The sequence below is a fragment of the Phyllobates terribilis genome, unplaced genomic scaffold, assembly GCF_046119375.1.
Source record: "Phyllobates terribilis strain yellow unplaced genomic scaffold, ASM4611937v1 Scaffold_3__8_contigs__length_932513732, whole genome shotgun sequence".
Taxonomy (NCBI): domain Eukaryota; kingdom Metazoa; phylum Chordata; class Amphibia; order Anura; family Dendrobatidae; genus Phyllobates; species Phyllobates terribilis.
In genome coordinates, this window is record NW_027362763.1 from 288889476 (window position 1) to 288909801 (window position 20326).

A 20326-nucleotide genomic window follows, 5' to 3' on the forward strand; every position below is an offset into this window, starting at 1 on the left:
TCTGATTTTTCAGACACAAATATATCTGTTGAAAATAGTCTGGTGTAGGCCAGAGAAATAGAAGTGTGGTTTTGCAGTTCTATGGGCCATTTGTATCTTAAAAAAACAGTTTGAGTGTGTCGCTCACTGTTCAGCCGCAAATATATATATTTAAAAAAGTCTGGTATACACCAGTAAATTATTACTGTGGTTTTGATGTTCCATGGTAAAACATCTCTATTATCCTGTTTTTGGCATTTTTTGCTGTATAAAAATAATAATAGTGTCTCCCTGATTTTTCAGACACAAATATATCTGTTGAAAATAGTCTGGTGTAGGCCAGAGAGACAGAAGTGTGCTTTTGCTGTTCCACGGTAAAAAATCTCTATTATCCTGCTTTTTGCATTTTTTGCTGTAAAAAAAAAAATAATAGTGTCTCCCTGATTTTTCAGACACAAATATATCTGTTGAAAATAGTCTGGTGTAGGCCCGAGAAATACAAGTGTGGTTTTGCAGTTCCACGGTACAAACCTCTGTATTATCCACTTTTGGGCCATTTGTATCTAAAAAAAACAGTTTGAGTGTGTCGCTCACTGTTCAGCCGCAAATATATACAGTGCCTACAAGTAGTATTCAACCCCCTGCAGATTTAGCTGGTTGACACATGCGGAATTAACTTGGCATTGTGACATTTGTACTGTAGATCAGCCTGGAAGTGGGAAATGCTCTGCAGCAAATTTTTTTTTTTTTTTTTTTTTTTAAAAAAACGTTAAAAGTTAATTCAGAGTGTCATTTATTATTCAACCCCTCAAACCACAAGAATTCTGTTTGGTCCCCCTAAAGTATTAAGAAGTAGTTCAGGCACCAAGAATAATGAGCTTCACATGTGTGGATTAAAGATCTCTTTTGCCAGCCTTTTCTGACTATTTAAGACCCTCCCCAAACTTGTGAACAGCACTCAGACATGGTCAACATGGGAAAGAAAAAGGAGCATTCCAAGGCCATCAGAGACAAGATCGTGGAGGGTCACAAGGCTGGCAATGGGTACAAAACCCTTTCCAAGGAGTTGGGCCTACCTGTCACCACTGTTGGGAGCATCATCCGTAAGTGGAAGGCTTATGGAACTACTGTTAGCCTTCCACGGCCTGGACAGCCTTTGAAAGTGTCCTCCCGTGCCGAGGCCAGGCTTGTCCGAAGAGTCAAGGCTAACCCAAGGACAACAAGGAAGGAGCTCCGGGAAGATCTCATGGCAGTGGGGACATTGGTTTCAGTCAATACCATAAGTAATGTACTCCACTGCAATGGTCTCCATTCCAGACGAGCCCGTAAGGTACCTTTACTTTCAAAGCGTCATGTCAAGGCTCGTCTACAGTTTGCTCATGATCACTTGGAGGACTCTGAGACAGACTGGTTCAAGGTTCTATGGTCTGATGAGACCAAGATCGAGATCTTTGGTGCCAACCACACAGGTGACGTTTGGAGACTGGATGGCACTGCATACGACCCCAAGAATACCATCCCTACAGTCAAGCATGGTGGTGGCAGCATCATGCTGTGGGGCTGTTTCTCAGCCAAGGGGCCTGGCCATCTGGTCCGCATCCATGGGAAGATGGATAGCACGGCCTACCTGGAGATTTTGGCCAAGAACCTCCGCTCCTCCATCAAGGATCTTAAGATGGGTCGTAATTTCATCTTCCAACAAGACAATGACCCAAAGCACACAGCCAAGAAAACCAAGGCCTGGTTCAAGAGGGAAAAAGTCAAGGTGTTGGAGTGGCCTAGTCAGTCTCCTGACCTTAACCCAATTGAAAACTTGTGGAAGGAGCTCAAGAATAAAGTCCACATGAGACACCCAAAGAACCTAGATAACTTGGAGAAGATCTGCATGGAGGAGTGGGCCAAGATAACGCCACAGACCTGTGCCGGCCTGATCAGGTCTTATAAAAGACGATTATTAGCTGTAATTGCAAACAAGGGTTATTCCACAAAATATGAAACATAGGGGTTGAATAATAATTGACCCACACTTTTATGTTTAAAATTTAATAAAATTCAACTGAGCAACATAACTTTTTGGTTTGTAAGATTTATGCTTCTGTTCATAAAACCTACTCTCGTTTGCAGTTTGAAGGCTCTAACTTATTTGCATCTTATCAAACCAGCTAAATCTGCAGGGGGTTGAATACTACTTGTAGGCACTGTATATATTTTAAAAAGCCTGGTATACACCAGTAAATTATAACTGTGGTTTTGCTGTTCCACAGTAAAAAATCTCTATTATCCTACTTTTGGCATTTTTTGCCGTAAAAAATAAATAGTGTCTCCTGATTGTTCAGACACAAATATATCTGTTGAAAATAGTCTGGTGTAGGCCCGAGAAATACAAGTGTGGTTTTGCAGTTCCACGGTTCAAACCTCTGTATTATCCACTTTTGGGCCATTTGTATCTAAAAAAAACAGTTTGAGTGTGTAGCTCACTGTTCAGCCGCAAATATATATATATTCAAAAAAGTCTGGTATACACCAGTAAATTATAACTGTGGTTTTGCTGTTCCACGGTAAAACATCTCTATTATCCTGCTTTTGGCATTTTTTGCCGTAAAAAATAAATAGTGTCTCCTGATTGTTCAGACACAAATATATCTGTTGAAAATAGTCTGGTGTAGGCCCGAGAAATACAAGTGTGGTTTTGCAGTTCCACGGTTCAAATCTCTGTATTATCCACTTTTGGGCCATTTGTATCTAAAAAAAACAGTTTGAGTGTGTAGCTCACTGTTCAGCCGCAAATATATATATATTCAAAAAAGTCTGGTATACACCAGTAAATTATAACTGTGGTTTTGCTGTTCCACGGTAAAACATCTCTATTATCCTGCTTTTGGCATTTTTTGCCGTAAAAAATAAATAGTGTCTCCTGATTGTTCAGACACAAATATATCTGTTGAAAATAGTCTGGTGTAGGCCCGAGAAATACAAGTCTGGTTTAGCAGTTCCACGGTTCAAACCTCTGTATTATCCACTTTTGGGCCATTTGTATCTAAAAAAAAACAGTTTGAGTGTGTCGCTCACTGTTCAGCCGCAAATATATATATATTCAAAAAAGTCTGGTATACACCAGTAAATTATAACTGTGGTTTTGCTGTTCCACAGTAAAACATCTCTATTATCCTGCTTTTGGCATTTTTTGCCGTAAAAAATAAATAGTGTCTCCTGATTGTTCAGACACAAATATATCTGTTGAAAATAGTCTGGTGTAGGCCCGAGAAATACAAGTGTGGCTTTGCAGTTTCACGGTTCAAACCTCTGTATTATCCACTTTTGGGCCATTTGTATCTAAAAAAAACAGTTTGAGTGTGTCGCTCACTGTTCAGCCGCAAATATATATATATTTTAAAAAGCCTGATATACACCAGTAAATTATAACTGTGGTTTTGCTGTTCCACAGTAAAAAATCTCTATTATCCTGCTTTTGGCATTTTTTGCCGTAAAAAATAAATAGTGTCTCCTGATTGTTCAGACACAAATATATCTGTTAAAAATAGTCTGGTGTAGGCCCGAGAAATACAAGTGTGGTTTTGCAGTTCCACGGTTCAAACCTCTGTATTATCCACTTTTGGGCCATTTGTATCTAAAAAAAACAGTTTGAGTGTGTCGCTCACTGTTCAGCCGCAAATATATATATATTCAAAAAAGTCTGGTATACACCAGTAAATTATAACTGTGGTTTTGCTGTTCCACGGTAAAACATCTCTATTATCCTGCTTTTGGCATTTTTTACCGTAAAAAATAAATAGTGTCTCCTGATTATTCAGACACAGATATATCTGTTGAAAATAGTCTGGTGTAGGCCCGAGAAATACAAGTGTGGCTTTGCAGTTTCACGGTTCAAACCTCTGTATTATCCACTTTTGGGCCATTTGTATCTAAAAAAAACAGTTTGAGTGTGTCGCACACTGTTCAGCCGCAAATATCTCTATTTGAAAAAGTGTGGTATACCCCAGTAAACAATAACTGTGGTTTTGCCATCCCACGGTAAAAAATCTCTATTATTCAGGTTTTGGTAGTTTTTTCCATAAAGAAAAACAGTAGTGTCTCCTGACTGTTGTGACACAAAAATTTATCTGTTGAAAATAGTCTTGTGTAGGCCCGACATCCCAGTGTGGTTTCGCAGTTCCACAGGTCAAACCGCTGTACTATCCAGTTTTGGGCCTTTGGTATCTAAAAAAAAAGCAGTTTGAGTGTGTCGCTCACTGTTCAGCCGCAAATATCTCTATTTAAAAAAGTGTGGTATACCCCAGTAAACAATAACTGTGGTTTTGCCATCCCACGGTAAAAAATCTCTATTATTCAGGTTTTGGTAGTTTTTTCCGTAAAGAAAATCAGTAGTGTCTCCTGACTGTTGTAACACAAAAATATATCTGCTGAAAATAGTCTTGTGTAGGCCCGACATCCCAGTGTGGTTTCGCAGTTCCACGGGTCAAATCGCTGTACTATCCAGTTTTGGGCCTTTGGTATCTAAAAAAAAAGCAGTTTGAGTGTGTCGCTCACTGTTCAGCCACAAATATCTCTATTTAAAAAAGTGTGGTATACCCCAGTAAACAATAACTGTGGTTTTCCTCTTCCACGGTTCTAATCTACTCTTTATTACCCTTTTTCCATTGATAGTGCAAGTGTAAGCTATTTTACTTCATTTACAATGGGCAAGGCGCGTGGCAAGGGACGTGGAAGTGGACGTTCTGGTGATGGTTCGTGCAGAGGATGGGGCCGTGGCCAAGGTGAAAATGTGCCACAACCAACAGCCACATCTTCTCGCTCCCACTTCTTGACCGAATTACTAGGGAAGCACAGAACAACACCAGTATTGAGAACTGATCAGTGTGAACAGGTTATTAATTGGATAGCAGACAATACTTCCAGTTACCTGGGCACCACCACCTCCGGTCTGTCTTCCACACGGTCAACTCTTAGTAGCCGTGAGTCTCGACCGCATACTCCTCTTCACCCTGATGCTCCTTCCTCCCACCATGCCGAGTGTCGTCAGACAGCAAGTGATCCCACACTTGGACACTCTGAAGAGCTGTTCACTGGTCCATTTCCATATTTGGGCCCCTCGCCTGATACGCTTGAAGTGGTGGAAGAGGAGATCCCATGTTGCGATGCCCAAATATTTGAACAGCCACGGCCACAGGAAGTCGACGTTGGCAATCTGTCACAAGAGGTGGACGATGACGAGACACAATTGCCAGGAAGTGAGGAGGAGGATCGTGGTGCGCAAGTGGAAGAGGAGGAGGTGGTGGATGATCTAGTAACTGACCCAACGTGGAAGGAGGACATGCAGAGTGAGGCCAGCAGCACACAGGGGGAGGGAGGCAGAGTACCCCAACAGGCAGGAAGAAGCAGTGTGGTGGCCGCAGACAGAAGGCAGGCAACCGTTCCCCGTAACACCAACACGAGGGACGTTGTCAGTACAAGCGGTAGGTCTTCCAGAGTCTGGAATTTTTTTAAAGACTCTGCTGATAACCCCAAAAAGGCCATATGTTCCACCTGCCATGCCAGCATCAGCAGGGGTGACAAAACTACCAGCCTGACCACCACCAGCATGATCAGGCACATGGCAGCAAAGCACCCGACTTTGTGGGGCGAAACCCAGGGTCCACGACCAGTGTCAGCGGGTGTCACCACTGCTTCTTCCACTGTTGTGCGTGCAATAGAACCCCCTGTTGTGTGTGCAAGGCAATCCCCTGTCCATACTGCATGTAAAGATGCCCCCTCCTCTCAGTCTTCACTAGTTATGGCAGTTTCTCAAGAAACAGCATCAACGTCCACGTCCACGTCCCACCGCAGCGTTCAATTGTCCATATCCCAGACCTTTGAACGAAAGCGGAAATTCGCAGCTAACGCCCCACAGGCCACAGTCCTAAATTCGCACATTTCACGACTGCTTGCATTGGAAATGCTGCCTTTTAGGCTGGTGGAGACAGAATCCTTCCGCAATCTTATGGCGGTGGCCGTCCCTCGGTACTCGGTCCCCAGCCGACACTATTTTGCCCGGTGTGCCATCCCCGCACTACACAAGCACGTGTCCCAAAGCATCTGCCGTGCCCTCAACAACGCAGTTACTGGGAGAGTCCACCTGACAACGTACACGTGGACAAGTGCTTGTGGCCAGGGACGGTACATATCTCTGACGGCACACTGGGTAAACATAGTGGAAGCCGGGACCCAGTCGGACCTTGGGACGGAACACATCCTCCCCACACCGAGGATTGCGGGCCCTATGTCAGTCAGAGTTGCCCCCACAGTGTACAGCTCCTGCGCATCCTCCTCCTCCTCCTCATGTTCAGCCTCCATCTCAGATATCACCACATCAGTTACAAGCTGGAAGCATTGCAGTACTGCCTCCGCCAAGCGGCAACAGGCTCTGCTGAAACTCATAAGCTTAGGTGATAAACCTCACACTGCTTGTGAGTTGTGGACAGCTGTGAAAGAGCAGGCAGATCTGCGGCTGAGACCGCTGAACCTACATCCCGGCATGGTCGTGTGTGACAATGGCCGTAACCTGGTGGCGGCTCTGAGGCGAGGTGAGATCACACACGTACCATGCCTGGCTCATGTGCTTAACCTCGTGGTTCAGCGGTTTCTTAAATCGTACCCCGAGTTGCCAGATCTGCTCGTGAAAGTACGCCGCCTGTCAGCTCATTTTCACAAGTCGGCTACAGCTTCCGCCGCCCTTGCTGTGTTGCAGCAGCGTTTGCAGCTTCCGGCACACCGACTGGTGTGTAATGTCCCCACACGTTGGAACTCTACCCTCCACATGTTGCAAAGGATTTGTGAGCAGAAGAGAGCAGTTGTGGAGTACCAGCTGCAACAAGGCCGTCGATATTCAGGTCAGACTCCACACATAAGACCTCAGGAGTGGACCTGGATGTCTGACATATGTACCATCCTGACAAACTTTGAGGAGGCCACCAAGATGGTGAGTGGCGATGACGCCATCATTAGTGTCAGCATCCCACTTGTCTGTCTTTTGCAACGCTCTCTGCAGAGAATTAAAGAGGAGGCATTGCAGCCAGAGTATGATGAGATGGATCAAGAAGCCGTAGCGGGCGATTACACACAGCCCAGCCTCATCTCATCCCAACGTGCATTGGGGGACAATGAGGGAGAGGAGGAGGAGGAGGAGAAGGAAGAACAGGAGCTGCTATTGACTCGCCCCCTGGGCCGTGGGGCACGCGGATCCGGGCGATAGGGGAACGATGGGGGTAGTAGTGGCTGCCCGGTCAGGGTGGTCAGACCAATGGTAGCCTGCTACGTACCGACGATAAAGTCCGACTACGCCACCCGTGGATTGCGGTTATTAGGAACCGCCGCTGCAAGGCAGTCCGCTGGGGCTGATGACGTGTGCAGCTGGGATGATGTGACTCCCCACGGGATGAGTGCGGCCCCAGGGCAGTGTAGTGGATGTTGGGAGTGATGGTAGTGAGAGTCCCAGTACCGTTAGTGCTGGAGGAGCGAAAGAGTACACAGACAACGTACTGCAGTCCAATGTCTTTTACTCACAGTTCAGGTACTCCGGGTCACTTCTGTACACATAGTGACCGCCCGAGCCGTGCTGCGTCCACCAGGTGTGGGGCTCGGTCAACTCCCAGGCAGTACAGGAGTATGGCACAGGACCCCCTTTAATCCTTTCTCTGGCCTGCCTCACCAGTGACCCACTTTTGTCCAGCTGCCGCGGACTTGTGCGGTTAAACGTGGGCCCCGTCCTCCGCTGTCCTATATGGTGCCTTCCTAGCAGGTTTGATGAGGTGTCGCACCAATAGATGATCACGACGACCGGTCTTTGGCTGAGGGTAGTTTCTCCTCCACCAACTTGGGATCCGGTACCCTTAATCTGCCTGACCCTTCACCCTGGATTCTCGTGGGTTCTTAGGGTCCCTTCCACCTTCTTGTTCCTGAGCCCTTCTGTTTCTCTGTCTCTTCTTCTCCCTTTCCGTTCCTTCCTGTTCCTTTCTCTTGGAGCTGGGCTCAGGTGGCACCACAGCTCCCCTTCACCTCCTCCTCGGCCTCTCACTAGGCCCTCCTGGAGTAGAGCTCCTACAGAGCCTCTACTCACTGTCTTCTCCTCTCTGGACAGAACTTCTCCCAGAACTAAGATGGTGCCCACCTTTTATACCTCCCTCTGACCATGAGCCCAGGTGACCAGCAACCAATGAGCTCCTTCCTACGCTCAGGAACCAACCCCTATCTGCCCCTACAGCACTGGGTGTTCCACCCCCCTCCCCACTCCAGACAGGGACATAGTCGGTCGTGCCTGCACTTCTGTCTAGTAGGAGCACCGTTGAGCTGTCCCTCGGAAATGGGGTGTGTGTGCTGTATGCAGCTAACTGAGCCCTGGTCCATACTCCATCCTTACCCGGGAGTGGAATATCACACCTCTGGGCTGAGGTGCAATACCCCTGTAGCGGCCGAACCCTCGGGGCGCTACACTATCATGCGTTGTAGACGGTAGTACCTGTACAAGTGTCATACCGTCGGTTCAGCGTGGGTGGCCTGAGGACAGGGGGGAGGAGGAAGAGGAGGAGGAGAGCATGGTCAGTTGTCATCTTGGTGAGGACACGGAAATCTTGCCCGTTGCCAGTCTGGCACGCATGGCTGACTTTATGTTACGCTGCCTTAACCGTGACCCTCGCGTTGTCAAAATGTTGGGTGACAGTCATTACTGGTTGGTGACACTTGTAGACCACCGCTACAAGGAGAACTTTCACTCTCTTATTCCTGAGGTGGAGAGGTCTACAAAAATGGGGCAATACCAGAAGGCCCTTGCTGCAGAACTCTTAAAAAAATTCCCATCTGAACACGCTAGCGGCAGAGGTCACAGTTCGTTGCCCAACCAAGGCGTACAGGCGAGAGAGATGCAACTCCAATCCAGCAGAGGCAGGGGAACACTGTCAACGTTCTGGGACAGTTTTCTGACACCCGCCCAGCTTACAGGCCCTGAGGCGCGGGGTACTCTCACAAGGAGTGGAAAGTTTCAAAAGATGGTGAGGGAGTACCTTGCCGATCGTACCAGCGTCCTCCGTGATTCCTCTGTGCCTTTTAATTATTGGGTATCCAAGCTGGACACTTGGAATGAACTCGCTCTGTACGCCTTGGAGGTCCTGGCCTGCCCTGCCTCTAGCGTGTTATCGGAGCGTGTTTTTAGTGCCGCTGGGGGAATTATAACTGATAAGCACACTCGCCTGACAATGCTGACAAGCTGACCCTTATCAAAATGAACAAGAGCTGGATTGGGCCAGACTTCTCATCACCACCAAATGACAGCAGAGTAACATAAAGTCAAATCCACTGTGTTATTTCGGGAGGTGTATTCACATGCACCGCTTCACACCCACACATGGGTATACGCTTCCTCATTTCGGCTGTTTAATCTTCTTCTCCTTATCCTCAGCCTCCACCACCACTATACCACCAGGGTGCCAGTATTGCAAGTTCCTCCGTCCTAATTTTTGGCAGCTTTTGCTGGGAAAGCATAAGCAAATACCATGGGACACCCACTCCCCAATAATGGGACTTATGTTTGTAATATGCTGTACTGCATGGCTCTTGTAAGGGGCATTGCAAGTTGCTCCGTCCTAATTTTGGCAGCTTTTGCTGGGAAAGCATAAGCAAATACTATGGGAGACCCACTCCCCAATAATGGGACTTATGTTTGTAATATGCTGTACTGCATGGCTTTTGTAAGGGGCATTGCAAGTTGCTCCGTCCTAATTTTTGGCAGCTTTTGCTGGGAAAGCATAAGCAAATACCATGGGACACCCACTCCCCAATAATGGAACTTATGTTTGTAATATACTGTACTGCATGGCTCTTGTAAGGGGCATTGCAAGTTGCTCCGTCCTAATTTTTGGCAGCTTTTGCTTGCAAGGCATAAACAAATACTATGGGACACCCACTCCCCAATAATGGGACTTATGTTTGTAATATGCTGTACTGCATGGCTCTTGTAAGGGGCATTGCAAGTTGCTCCGTCCTAATTTTTGGCAGCTTTTGCTGGGAAAGCATAAGCAAATACTATGGGAGACCCACTCCCAATAATGGGACTTATGTTTGTAATATGCTGTACTGCATGGCTCTTGTAAGGGGCATTGCAAGTTGCTCCGTCCTAATTTTTGGCAGCTTTTGCTTGCAAGGCATAAGCAAATACTATGGGACACCCACTCCCCAATAATCGGACTTATGTTTGTAATATGCTGTACTGCATGTGACGCGCCCCCTGGGCCGTGTGTACACATGTGTGGGATACCCGGTGCCGGGTCTCTGGGGTCTGCAGTCTCCGTGGCGGTGACCCAGTCCCGTGGCTCAGGCTGGTCAAACCAGTGGCAGTCTTTCTTAGGTTTTGAGGTTAATTGTCCGACTGCGCCACCCGTGGATTGCGGTCAGGGAGTACCACCGCTGCGAGGCAGACCGCTGAGGCTGGTGTTGTGTGCGCAGCATAGAATGGGATAACTCCCCTCGGGAGGAGTATAGCCTCAGGGCAGTGAGTGTGGATGATGGGGGTGATGGTGCACGAGCGCAGCAGGAACGACTCAGAGTCTTTGCAGTGCAGTTCAGGGTCTTTACTGATGATTATAAGGTAGACCCTCCCGGGAGTACTGGCTAGCATAACAGGCCTGGTCAGTCTGTGAGCAAGCAGGAGTTCCCCTGGCCAGGTGGAGTTGTAGGCCTCCCCGTCTGTCTGCACTCTTCCTGGCTACCTTGCTGTAAGCGGGTAGAAGTAGCCCACTTCCCTGAGTGTACCGTGTAGTGCTCACCCGTATGGCTGGTGACTTGGGGCCTTCTGTTAGCCTCCGCTCCACGACGGCGGTGCTGGTCCCTTGCTTGTGACTGAGCCTCCGGGCTTCTATGGCCAGAGGACCTGAAATCCCCTGCCGGCTGGTTTCTGCTGCTGGATATATAAGTCCTCACAGTTTCGGACTCCTGTGTCCGGTTCCTATTGTCTTCTGCCAGGGCGAGCTCTGCTCAGCTTCCAGCCCCTGGTCATTAGCTCCTAGCTTCTACAGAGCTCCTTGCTGTTACTTTCCCTTGCTCTCACTCTGACTCTGACTGTTCTCTGACTCACTCAACCCCGCCCCAGATCCAGTTTATAAGGGCAGAATTCTCCCCTCCCAGGACTGGGGCAGGAGGATGTTGCATGTTTAAGTGATCCTGACCAGGAAACCTCCCACTTGCTCTCCGACGTAATATCTCTATTACTGTGGTGACCAGACCCCTGGGGTGCCACACATGGCTCTTGTAAGGGGCATTGCAGTTCCTCATAATTTTTGGAAAGCCTTCCATTCACTGCTTAGGCCAACAGTGCACGGGAGACCCAGTTGCTATAAATCGAAAAAAAGGTTTAGTTAACGCCCTCTGACCTCCATGTCATTTCCAAGGGGCATTGGAGTGGCTCGAAATTTTTGGTAGGCATTGCACTCACTGTATGCCCTATAACTGTGTAGCCGAACCACTCCTTTTGTTACAGAAACATATCCTACAAGACATATCTGGTTGACTGGCCTGATATTGATGTGAATGGTCCCTGTTCCTCGTGCTCTTTCTCCTTTGCCACCACCTCATCCATCATTTATCACCTGAAGCTTTGTTTTAACGGGAGTCATAGAACTGGGATAGTAGCAGGAAAACATCCAGCAATCCTCGGAGGAGGTAGGATATGTGCCAAAACGCGGACCACCTCAGGCCTAGCCGCTACTACATACATGCGCTTGCATTCCAAGAAAACAAAGCAGATACTAACTTCTATCATCATCATCATGCTCCTCACCTAGGCACTCTCAACTCCCCTGATGGAGAAGCCAGGGCCCACCGGAGGAGTTTGGTTCTCTGGTGGGCTCGTCCAATGCTGCCCTAAAGCAGGTCAGGCTAAGAAAAGTGTGGGGGAAGGTGACAGGAGAAATCAGGGCAGCTGGGGACCGAGTATGGACACCTGGCCGCCACCTGGCGGCTGGGGACCGAGCGTGGACACCCGGCCGCCGGGCTGCTGGGGACAGAGTATGGATACCTCGCTGCCGAAGCGGCCATGAGGTAGTGGCCAGCTTCGGCCTCCTCCAAACTAAAAGGCCCCATTTCAAGTGAAAGCTAGCAGTATGGTATTGCAGCCTGCTGGTGGGTGGGTGGTTGGCTGCATATTTTCGCTTGCATTGCAAGGAATGGGGGAGGTACAATTGAACACTGCCCTGGGACAAGGACTTGCACGGGGATAGTTGCAAGTCTGCATCTTCTGATGCGGCAAGGATCACTTCTGATGGGCACACTTTTAGACAGTGACCTGGGGGTCAGAGATGCTTCCAGGGGTCTTCCCCATGCTGATCCCTTGTCTTTTCAGCACTGTATGCATGTGTCACACAGCATATGGCCAGATAAGGTTGTAAAATGTTAAAATGACATTTCCCGGTGAACGCATTTGTCACGGTTGAAAGCAATACAAAAGTGCAAAAACGCATGAAAAATGCTACTTGTGAACATAGCCCAAGGTGTTGAGGAGTATTTTTGTTTTTGGTTATTTATTTTACCTTATACGCAAGTTTTTACCCTGGAAAGGAAATTCCTTAACATATTTCACAGGAAAACCGTTTCAGTTTCGTTTTTGAACGTTTTATTGTGAGCCCGCAAAAGTGGCTTAATACCTCTGACCACGTTGTTGACAGCAGTGACCTGGGGGTCAGAAATGCTTCCAGGGGCGATCCCCATGCTGCCCCCATATCTTTTGAGCACTGTCACTATCGTTTTGGGCACTTTTAGGCTTTCTACAGACTGCCGGGGGTGCTGCCGCAAAAATGCTCGGGTCTCTCATAGACTAACATTGGGCTCGTTGCTCGGGTCGAGCACCCGAGTATCACGGTAAGCTCGGCCCGAGCTTCGAGCACCCGAGCATTTTAGTGATCGCTCAACACTATCAGTCGTCATCTTGGTGAGGAAACGGAAGTCTTGCCCGTTACCAGTCTGGCACCCATGGCTGACTTTATGTTACGCTGCCTTAACCGTGACCCTCGCATTGTCAAAATGTTGGGTGACAGTCATTACTGGTTGATGACACTTTTAGACCCCCTCTACAAGGAGAACTTTCACTCTCTTATTCCTGAGTTGGAGAGGTCTACAAAAATGGGGCAGTACCAGAAGGCCCTTGCTGCAGAACTATTAAAAAAATTCCCATCTGAACACGGTAGCGGCAGAGGTCACAGTTCGCTGCCCAACTAAGGCATACAGGCGAGAGAGACACAACTCTAATCCAGCAGAGGCAGGGCAACACTGTCAATGTTCTAGGACAGTTTTCTGAGACCTGCCCAGCTTACAGGCCCTGAGGCGCAGGGTACTCTCACAAGGAGTGGAAAGTTTCAAAAGATGGTGAGGGAGTACCAGCGTCCTCCGTGATTCCTCTGTGCCTTTTAATTATTGGGTATCCAAGCTGGACACTTGGAATGAACTCACTCTGTATGCCTTGGAGGTCCTGGCCTGCCCTGCCGCTAGCGTGTTATCGGAGCGTGTTTTTAGTGCCGCTGGGGGAATTATAACTGATAAGCGCACTCGCCTGTCAACTGACAATGCTGACAAGCTGACCCTTATCAAAATGAACAAGGGCTTGTTTTGTGCCAGACTTCTCATCACCACCAAATGACAGCAGAGTAACATAAAGTCAAATCCACTGTGTTATTTTGGGAGGTGTATTCCCATGCATCGCTTCACACCCACACATGGGTATACGCTTCCTCATTTCGGCTGTTTTTTGCTCTTCTCCTTATCCTCAGCCTCCACGACCACTATACCACCAGGGTGACCGTGGTCCATGTTGCCAGCATTGCAAGTTCCTCTGTCCTAATTTTTGGCAGCTTTTGCTTGGAAGGCATAGGCAAAGACTATGGGAGACCCACTCCCCAATAATGGGAATAATGTTTTTAATATGCTGTATTGCATGGCTCTTGTAAGGGACATTGCAAGTTCCCCCTTCCTAATTTTTGGCAGCTTTTGCTTGGAAGGCACAGGCAAAGACTATGGGAGACCCACTCCCCAATAATGGGAATAATGTTTTTAATACGCTGTACTGCATGGCTCTTGTAAGGGGCATTAAAATCGTCTTGTTAAGCTACTGTGACCTTCACGTCTCTTCCAAGGGTCGTTAATATTGTCTTTTTATTCCACTGCGACCTCCACCACTCTTCCAAGGGGCATTAAAAGCGTCTTGTTAAGCTACTGTGACCTCCACGTCTCTTCCACAGGGCGTTGATATTGTCTTTTTATTCCACTGTAACCTCCACCACTCTTCCAAGGGGCATTGATATTGTCTTTTTATTCCACTGCGACCTCCACCACTCTTCCAAGGGGCATTAAAACCATCTTGTTAAGCTACTGTGACCTCCACGTCTCTTCCACGGGGCATTGATATTGTCTTTTTATTCCACTGTAACCTCCACCACTCTTCCAAGGGGCATTAAAACTGTCTTGTTAAACCACTCTGAACTCCACGTCTCTTCCAAGGGGCATTAAAACCATCTTGTTAAGCTACTGTGACCTCCACATCTCTTCCAAGGGGCATTAAAACTGTCTTGTTAAACCACTCTGAACTCCACGTCTCTTCTAAGGGGCATTAAAACCGTCTTGTTAAACCACTCTGAACTCCACAGCTCTTCCAAGGGGCATTGACATGTTGTTTTTAATTACCTCTAACCTCCACGACTCTTGCAACGGGCATTGCATTTCCTCCTAATTTTTGTCAGCTTTTGCTTTTCAATGCATAGGCGAACACTAAGGGAGACCCACTCCCCAATAATGGGTAGAAGGTTTTTAATACGCTGTAATCCACGTCTGTTTCAAGGGGCATTGCAGTGCCTAATAATTTTTGCAAAGCCTTCCATTCCCTGCTTAGGCCAACAGTGTACAGGTGACCCAGTTGCTATAAATGGAAAAAACGGTTTAGTTAAGGCCCTCTGACCTCCATGTCACTTCCAAGGGGCATTGGAGTGCCTCGAAATTTTTGGTAGGCATTGCATTCACTGTATGCCTTATAACTGTGTAGCTGAACCGCTCCTTTTGGTACAGAAACATATCCTACAAGACATGTGTGGTTGGCTGGCCTGATATTGATGTGAATGGTCCCTGTTCCTCCTGCTCTTTCTCCTTTGCCACCACCTCATCCATCATTCATCATCTGAAGCTTTGTTTTAACGGGAGTCATAGAACTGGGATAGTAGCAGGAAAACATCCAGCAATCCTCGAAGGAGGTAGAATATGCGCCAAAACGCTGACCACCTCAGGCCTAGCTGCTACTACATACATGCGCTTGCATTCCAAGGAACAGAAAGCTAAGGAGGTGGATGGCCTCATGATCATGAATAATTTACTCGTTGTGTAGGAGGCCGACCACAGCTGCTGTCTACCTTCTGAACTTTGTGTTGAAGCCTGATTGACCCAGGACCCGCAATCCTCTATGTCTGGAGGACATGTTGCATCCCAGTGTCCAACTGTGTCCCGGCTTCCACAATATTAACCCAGTGTGAAGGCGTCAGTGAGATGGACCATTCCTGGCCACATTCACTTGTCCACGTGTTTGTGGTTAGGCTGTCCTTCCCACTAAATGCACTGGGGAGGGCACAGGTAATGTTTTGGCATGCGCGCTTGTGTATAAGGCGCACCGGGACAAATAGGGGCGGCTGGGGACCGTTTATGGACACCCGGCCACCCCCACGCGTCTGGGGACTGTGTGTGGGCACCGGGCCGCGGGGCGGCTGGGGACTGAGTATGGACACCCGGCCTCCCCCTGGTGGCTGGGGACCAAGCGTGGACACCCGGCCGCCGGGCGGCTGGGGACTGAGTATGAATACCAGGCTACCGACGCAGCCATGACGTGGTGGCCAGATTCCACCTCCACATGCCTAAAAGGCCCAATTTCAAGTGCAAGTAAGCTAGCAGTATGGTATTGCAGCCTGGGGGTGGGTGGGTGGCAGGCTGCATACTTGCGCTTGTATTGCAAGTTATAGGGGAGGTACAATTGAACACTGCCCTGGGACAAGGACTTGCACGGGGATAGTTGCAAGTCTGCATCTTCTGATGCGGCAAGGATCACTTCTGATGGGCACACTTTTAGGCAGTGACCTGGGTGTCAGAGATGCTTCCAGGGGTCTTCGCCATGCTGTTCCCATATCTTTTTAGCACATGTGTCACACAGCACATGGCCAGATAAGGTTGTAAAATGTTAAAATGACATTTCCCGGTGAATGCATTTGTCACGGTTGAAAGCAATACAAACGTGCAAAAACGCATGAAAAATGCTACTTGTGAACATAGCCCAAGGTGTGGAGGAGTATTTTTGTTTTTGGTTATTTATTTTACCTTATACACAAGTCTTTACCCTGGAAAGGATGTTCCTTAACCCCTTTCCGACCTGGTCAGTAATAGTACGCACCAGGTCGGGAAGGCCGGTTCAGCGGGGGCTCCGGCGGTGAGCCCGCACTGAAGCGAGCACATGTCAGCTGATTATTGGAATCGCAATCCACCCGCAGCTGTTAACATGTTAAATCTCTGACAGTGGCATTTAACTCGCGCTTCCGGGAGTCCTAAGCCCCGCCCATCAGTGACCCCATAACGTGATCGCGGGTCACCAATGGGTGGGCATGACAACTCAGGGTCTGCAGCAGACGCCTGTGGTTGTCATGTCTCAATTGCTATGAGCGCCACCTAGTGGTCAGCGCTCATAGCAAGTGAGCATTTCTCCTGCATACAAGTGATCTGCTCATCGCTTGTATGCAGTAGAAGCAATCAGACAACTGCTGCTTCTAGTCTCCTCTGGAGACTATAGAAGCAAGCAGAAAGTGTAAAAAAAAAGTTTTAAAAAAAATAAAAAATATATAAAAGTTTAAGTCACCCCCCTTTCGCCCCATTCAAAATAAAATATATATATATATAAAAAAAAAAACACATACACATATTTGGTATCGCCGCGTTCAGAATCGCCCGATCTATCAATATAAAAGAAGAATTAATACAATCAGTAAAGGGCGTAACGAGAAAAAAATTTTAAACGCCAGAATTACGTTTTTTGGTCGCTACAACTTTGCAATAAAATGCAATAACGGGCGATCAAAACATCGGATCTACCCCAAAATGGTATCAATAAAAACGTCAGCCCGGCACGCAAAAAATAAGCCCTCACCTGGCCCCAGATCCCGAAAAATGGAGAAGCTAAGGGTCTCGGAAAATGGCGTCATTTTTTTTGTTTTTTTTAGCAAGCTTTGGATTTTTTTTTCACCACTTAAATAAAAAAGAACCTATACATGTTTGGTGTCTATGAACTCGTAACGACCTGGAAAATAATGATGGCAGGTCAGTTTTAGCAATCTGTGAACGTGGTAAAAAAAAGGACCCAAAAAACAACTGTGGAATTGCATTTTTTTTGCAGTTTCACTGCACTTGGAATTTTTTTCCCATTTTTTAGCACACGATATGGTAAAACCAGTGATTGTGTTTAAAAGTACAACTCGTCCCGCAAAAAATAAGCCCTCACATGGCCATATTGAACGAAAATTAAAAAAGTTCTGGCTCTGGGAAGAAGGGGAGCAAAAAAGGAAAACACAAAAACAGAAAGACCCATGGTCGTTAAGGGGTTAACATATTTCACAGGAAAGCACTTTCACTTTCGTTTTTGAACGTTTTATTGTTAGACTGCCGAGGGAGCCGCCGCAAAAATGTTCGGGTCTCCCATAGACTAACATTGGGCTCGTTGCTCGGGTCGAGCACCCGAGTATCACAGTGAGCTCGGCCTGAGCTTCGAGCACCCGAGCATTTTAGTGCTCGCTCAACACTATCTAGATATCATTATTAATTTAGAAAAAACAATTTATATTTTTGCTATGTCTGAAGTCTGCTTGAGTGTTTTCTGATTTTACATTGTGGAATGTCTGACTAAGATACTTGTTTCCTGTGAAGTCCTTGACAAGAAGGTTTATGCTGGGCCAAGGGAAATGTGTTTGTAACTTATAAGTCTATTTCGGTTTTCTGTTCAGTTGTATGTAACAATGAAGTTCTGTTCTGTCTAGCTAATAAATATGGCGAGTCTTTGTTGCCACACCAGAAGACTCTACCTGCTGACAATGCATGTCACATGTATTGTTTCTCTCTTCCTTCATCGATGAAGTATCTTAATTTGAATCTCACTGGCAATGTGAAGACCCTTCGCTGTCTATTCCAAAGTTCTCCTTAAAACAAAGAGGGTCTCCATAACACTATGAAATTCTATTAGACTGTACACATAACAGATTTTTTCCTCAGACCAAGTGGCCCTCGGAAGAAATTAGAGACTCCTCGGAAGAAATTAGAGACATGTCCAAGTGGTCAGATGAAAATCGGCAATGCAAGTCCATGGGATAACATCCAAGTGCTGTCTGATTTTCACGGACTGACAGAAAGGACAAGGTGGAGAAACTTTTTTTTTTCGCTCTACATAAGAGAAAAACTGATCCCATTCTGATCAAACTCTGACCAAAGTCTGATTAGAATAATTGGTCCGTTTTTCTCATATGTGGAGAAATTGGTTGTGCGAACCAACCCTTTGCCACTTTTCATATGTTAATGGTGGCATCATGTGGCACAGTTGACTTTGTTGTTTTACCATACGGGCTCCATATCCACAGCTCAGTCATGTCCATCAGGCTATGTTCATGTAGTAGTGGGGAAGGAAGTAACTTCCCTCTGGCACTAGAAGGGTTAAAGAGTATGTTCCCGACAGTTAGATCTCTTTGGGATTCAGTTAGTCCCAGTTAAGGGGTTAGCTGTGATAATCGAGCCCAGTAGAGGGAGTGGGAACCCAGAGCTATGGTTGAGCATAGGATGTGAATAAACGTTTTGTTCCTGATATGTTTCCTTGTGGGTTGTAGTATTAGCAACAAGCCACAAGATGCCACTGTCTAGAATGCAGATGACAGGTGAAGTTTGCCAGTAGCATTGCAGGCATTTAGGGCAGTGAGAGAGTTAACTGTGTGTGAGGACAGCCCATATAGGGTGGGCACTTGAGGAAATCTTTGGTTAGTTTCCAGAAGCAGGAAGTCAATAGCCATTAGTGTATAATACCTGGGACAAGTCAGACAGGCTCCGTAAACATGGGCCCCGTATCTCAGACAGCGGATCAGCAGGCTAAAGAGTCTCTCCACAAGAGTCCCCTTTGCCGGCCTGGGAAACTCAAGAGAGTCATTGAGGACCCGGGGGCATATTCTGTCTGCAGGCTGCATCAGAAGTTAGGACTCAAGTCTAGGACATGGAGAGGACTAGGATCTGGACATACTGTCACTGGTGAGGAAGATTCTCTAGGGCTAGAAAATAACATAACAGAGATGCTAAACTGGGAACCAAGGCTGAAGTATCAAGTACCTGTGGGAAAGATGACAACCCGTTGGGCCTTATCCTTTATATCTGCTTGCAAATAGTGTATATATTCCTACTTCCCAAGTAAAGTCACAGTTATTGTTATGAACCTTGTGTCCTCTGAATTCATTGCTGCCCTGGTCCCAGAAGAGAAATGCCTGGAGACAGATGCGACCGACTGGTCAGAAGTACGTGGAAAGCACCACATACACTGCAGCACATCAGAGGGACTGGACACACTTTGCCTGCAGGGTGTCAGAGTGAGTATGGGCTACAGCTTGCCCACGACTACCTCACTGGGGCACCTTACATTCACATGGAATTTTTTGAGGAATCTTTTGGAGCGGATCCTTTTTAAAAATGATTAGAAAACTTTTTCTATTCATTTCTATGGGAAATCCATATTGCTGTTCATATAAGAGGAGTTTAAGGGTATTTTTTTCCGGAAGAGGTTTTGAAAAATATCTAATGGGAAAAAAGTGCATGTCATATCATTGCAGTGGGTCCTGCTGGAATCTGTTCTAAACTGGTCACTGTCAAATCAAAAGGCTACAAAAAAAAAACACTTCAGGAGATGCTTCAGAAAAAGAAAACATAGCCTGTGGCCATTAGTTTTAGGTTGAGGATATACTGTATTCTCAACCTCCTTATCATGCCAATTTTGATAAGGAGGCGCGCTGGAGTCAGATGCTCCTGTATTATATTAAGAGGTGCATACCTGACAATTGGTGTGCACCTCACCACAAATCTTATTCTAGTCCAGGACTGATTTGTGGAGCTTGTCACTTCGGTTTTCTGAACCTTGAAGCAGTTAAATTCTGTTTGAATGCAGATTGCACATTTTCTGTTAGTACAATAAACCTCATTTCAAGGCAGAAACATTACTGTGTCCAACAGTTATTACATATATCAAACTGAAATAGCTGTTGCAAAAACACCAATT

General features: G+C 46.9%; 1 protein-coding gene across 1 annotated transcript in view; it reads right to left on the reverse strand.

Moving 5' to 3' along the window:
• Positions 1–20326, reverse strand: part of LRRC31 (leucine rich repeat containing 31) — a 53600-nt gene that overhangs the window by 19263 nt on the left and 14011 nt on the right. The gene's annotated exons all lie outside the window — the stretch shown is intronic.